The 4,822-nt window shown below is 47.7% G+C and overlaps 2 protein-coding genes across 3 annotated transcripts in view; one reads left to right on the plus strand and one right to left on the minus strand.

Moving 5' to 3' along the window:
- Positions 1 to 4,822, plus strand: part of LOC116843126 (tyrosine-protein phosphatase Lar) — a 754,320-nt gene that overhangs the window by 131,029 nt on the left and 618,469 nt on the right. The gene's annotated exons all lie outside the window — the stretch shown is intronic.
- The window catches only part of LOC116843131 (cell adhesion molecule 2-like), a 136,108-nt gene that overhangs the window by 25,222 nt on the left and 106,064 nt on the right, over positions 1 to 4,822 (minus strand). The gene's annotated exons all lie outside the window — the stretch shown is intronic.

Consider the following 4,822-nt stretch of genomic DNA (forward strand, 5'->3'; position numbering starts at 1 on the left):
TCTCTCTCTCTCTCTCTCTCTCTCTCTCTCTCTCTCTCTCTCTCTCTCTCTCTCTCTCTCTCTCTGCCACTTTTAGCGGATTTAGGGTACGATGCGGCCGAATTACGCGCCCGAAGGGCTGCACGGCGATGTGCGCGTTCTCGTTTCGCCGCATCGTGTCCGTAGAGGCTCGAGTGAGCCCTAAAGCGAAAAGATTTTTCCACATTTTTCCTGCAATTTCTCGCAAAAATTCCAAAAGTTCACCACCCTCTCTCCGCGCTCCTCACCCTCGCCCCTAAATCAATAGAAATCCAATTAAACGTTAACTCTCCTAATCAGATTTTAATGAAACAAATATTAATTAATCGTGGGCAGGAATGTAGATGTATCGACTGTGCTTATGAGTAATGAATTGTGCGTTTAATGATGGCGACGTAATGCATATTTAAATAATAATTAAATTTTGATGTCATTATGCGAGAAGTATACGGGGTGTCAAATAATTTGTTACAGAGCCGCGGTGTGATCGAACGGGTCGAAGCAGTCGAAAAAGTTGTGCGCGTCGTTTTGTTAATATCACTGCAATACTTACGGTTTCGCGGCTGCGTAACGAATTGTCGGACACCCTGTACATATGCAACACACGTACGCGCAATTTCTCGGTCGTAGTGCGCCGCCCGGTCGGTCGTTGCTCCATTGAAACTCAGGGTTAATCCGAGACGACCGGCGGGTGGCTGCTTTTATCACAGAATCGCTCTCGAAGATACCATCGCGATAAAAGTGCATCAGCCGTCCCTGCTCAGCGAGCTTCCGAAGACGCCGTGACACTTCGCTCGGAATATTTAATGAGACTATTTCCGCCTCTCTCACAACTCCTTCGGCTCGGTTCGACTTTTTGGGTGGAAACCCGCATTAATGTCATCGCACGAACGTCGCGCGGATGATTCGCGAGCCGACTGATGACGGATGAAATCAGTCGGTTTGTCGGGTATCACGAGCGTCGAGCATCATACGAGCGTTGTCCGCTGACTTGGCTGCGCGCGTGCTCGTTGAAAGTCGCAACGTCGCGGAAGCGTCGGGGTGCGCGCGGGGTTATCGATCTTTGTGCGGGCGCAGAAAACGCGAGGGAGAAAATTTCGTCGCGAGAGAGAGAGGATGCAGTGGAAGACGAAAAGCCGACAGCTCGGAGAAACTTGGCACGACGACAGCCTCCTCGAGGCCCCTACAACGGTCTTAAAATTCCTCGTCTATCCCTCCGACCGAGCGAGCACCCACCTATCCACCCTCCGTCGTCGACGACGACGACGACGACGACGACGACGACGACGACGACGACGACGACGACGACGACGACGACGATGCGGCCGTCTCGCTCGTACGCGTTTGCGCCAGCATTTCGGGCCTCTTTCTCTTATTCTCGTCTTCTCTCTCTCTTCCGACGCGGCCCGCGGCGACGGCGCCCAGTTACGGCTTAAGACTTACGACGCCGTAATATTTATCGCGTTTCGACGTCTTTATGCACCCTTAAACTTTAACGCCCGTTCGCCGCCCAGGCGAATTTCGTGCTCTCCGCGGAAACGCGAGCAAGGCCGCTCGCGTCTCCTTGCCCCCTTCTTTTCCATTCCTTTGAGATACCGACGACGGCGGATGCGGATAAGACGAGAAATACTGCGCGTTCTTTCGTAAAGTCCGCTTCGGTCCCGAGTTACGCGGAGTTACCGGCTTTTACATCCGCGCGGACTCGGAGAGACAGGCGCGCGATTAATCCCTTCCCGCTCGCAACTGCGTATCCATAATCGGGGTCATAGTTGTGCCAGAATATTCAAATCCATAAAATTTTGATTTTACAGTTTTTGCGTTACCAACTGGTAGTCTAGACGTCTCACTACATAAAACAGAAGGGGCAAGAGCCTTATGGGCGCCAAAGATCAATTAAAAAACAGTTTTCTACTAGTTGTGTTTTCCACCCATTTTTTAAAGATCAAACTTGTCAACGAATATCCTCAAGGGGATGCTGAAAACCTTACCAGAATACTGTTCTTCTACAGTTTATCTTTCATATCGCACGTGATCATTCATCAATCTAGTTTAATTAATATCTCGAGATTTATTGCGAATATCGCAAAATGGTATGGGACGTTCACTTCTTTCCACAAACATGACGGAGGAGAGTTTGGGACACCTTGTATATACTATCTGCTCTTACGAGCGACGCGCTTTATTCTCACGGTCTGCGAGCTCGTATCACGTGACCTGTTTGAAAACTTTCCGCTCGCCAAATCAAAATATGAAATTATCAGACTCTATTAACTGCATTTAAACCGGCGAGTTACAGCTCTCGCGCGCGTTTTTAAACGCGTCCCTTTTATCGAATTTAAACGACACGCAGGGAGTTATTTCGTTGCGCGCAACGTAACGTAACTTCCGCGCGAGCGAATGGCTGTTTGAGAAATTAACAGAAGAATAAATGCGCTTCATTCGACGCGGCGCGTCGATTGAGCGGTACTTCTTGCAGAAATCGCAAAATTTGCCCCGCCGAATTACGTGCTCGTCGGTAGCCGTCCGCGTTAATAATTATAAGGCGATTATGCGCGCCGATAACGGACGCGAGTCCCACGTGATTGTACCTGCCTTCGTTGTCGAACCGCTTACGTTGAGGTGAGTTAATATCCAGCTCGCGGAGCAGCCGCAGTGTATCGTAGTATATCGCCCACTCTAGGCGTATGATAATCCTATTGCAACCGGATACTCGCGTCTAGCGTATGCTCCAGATAATTAGATGCGCTTCCTTTGATCCTCGTAAGAAGATCGCACGCGCTAGGTTGCGGTGGGTGAAGGATTGATCGGTACGAGATAATGCGCAATCAAGTCATATAAGGTCGCTAGTAGTGACAACGAAGCCAATGCTTAGCCGGAGCTCTGCACGGTAAAAAAGGGGTTTGCTTTTGTCAACCAAAAATCTTGTTGACAGAATTCGGGTTACTTCAATCGGAATTTCTGCGTCGTTCATATTCGACCAGATATTTGGTTAATTCAACCAAACCTTTTTTTCTGTGTGGTACTCAATTATCAGCCAGTCCTGTCCCATTACTGGTGAAGGCCAACGCTAGGCCAACGTATGGCGGTCAACTGCCGGCCAAAGTTCTGTCAGTCAGTACTCTCGGCCAGCACTGACTGATGCCTGGCCCAATACTGAGCCGATTGTGAAATCCTATATGCGACATCATATCTCACGACGACGACAATCTCAGTCCATCTTCGCGGGGGAGGAATTCGCCGCGACCATACCGTTTGTCGAGCTTTTCCGTCTGTCTCTCATTTGCAACTCTGCATCGCTGTCTTCTTATACGCATGCTCTCATGTTACGCTCCTGACTACTGCATCGCGCAAATTGATAAGTGTCGGGAAATTGGCGGGCGTGCAGAGATCGAATAACGAAAGAATAACAGGGAGAACAACCGGAAAAAAAAGGCAGATGACGTTTTCATGCGCGGATTATTGATGAATTCGTAACTCCGCGTGGACACGCGCGCCTCGTTCGACGGCGCAATCAAATAAAGAGCTGAACGATTAATCAATCAAACTGTTATTCGTTTATTCGCTCGGACTGGTCAGTGGAGCAAACGATTATCCGCATGTCCATCTAATCAATGAAGCGATTATATCGCTATTTTTTTATTCGTTTCGATGTAATGAAAAACCTGGAATACGCGCAGAATGTAGCTTTAAAATTAAAAGAGGGAATTAATTAAACACGGCGGAAAGCTTACGAAATTGACACCGATGTCCCTTTCAATATTACATTTCTCATTAAATTATGGTCACACGAGTACACCGCGAATGCGTTGTGGCGAGCTATTTAAATTACTTGAAGACGGTCTTAGTAATTTTATGTTTAATTTCTAGAAATGAGTTTATGCATAATTCATGTCGTGGAGAAAATTGGTGGAAGACAGAGAAGGAGAGAGGTCACGAATATCGTACGCTAAAAGGGAATTTTATGAAAATTTAATGAAAATTACTACAGAATTTAGTGATCGAGCAATAGATCGACATTCTGCAGTAATTGTCTTTCATTTTACACGTGCTACTTCATTCATAATGGCATATTTCAGATACTGAAATGTGCTATTAAAAACTTTGCTATGTTCTCGGCGAAATTTAATTTCTACCGACAGTCTACAACTCCCAGAAAATAAAAAAAAATCAGTAAATTTGAAAAGAATTTATATGAAAAAGAGAAAACCATATCACAGTTGTAATTGACGCGCATTTCACCCAAATTTGTCCCCGACGCCTGGAAAAAAGCAATTAGCGTGGAAATTCGAAATCGTGCCGTCCGATCTCGGCAGCAGCTCTTCTCTCGACCACCCTCAGCTATTTCCGCGCTCGATATCATTCCTCTCTATCATAAGAGAGCTACCAGTTGCACCTTACATCCTTCTCTCGCCATTTACTCGTCCGCGTCGCGCGGCGCGGCAACAAAACGAACCCGACGTCCGATAATTGCCGCATTCTCTGACAGTTAGATTGTCTTGCGAGCAATACCGGGTCTCGCGGTGGCACTTGCAAACTTACACGCTATTGCAATCCGATATTCCTCGCTCTTCGGCGGAGTTGCCGTTAATTTCGCCAACTTAATCGCTCCGTCGTAACCAGACGGACGTGTAAACGCGCCGTGTCCTAGGATCCTGCGGGCTAGAAGTGGAGGACTCGTCATCGGCCAAGGACCGATGGAACATTACCGAGGCATGGGTGGCGTATTTCAGCCTTCGCGAACGCTCGTTTCTTCGTGAGAACGGCTCTCTCTCTCTCTCTCTCTCTCTCTCTCTCTCTCTCTCTC

This window comes from Odontomachus brunneus, unplaced genomic scaffold, assembly GCF_010583005.1.
Source record: "Odontomachus brunneus isolate Ranch 3 - 2012 unplaced genomic scaffold, Obru_v1 Obru_scaffold_030, whole genome shotgun sequence".
Lineage (NCBI taxonomy): Eukaryota > Metazoa > Arthropoda > Insecta > Hymenoptera > Formicidae > Odontomachus > Odontomachus brunneus.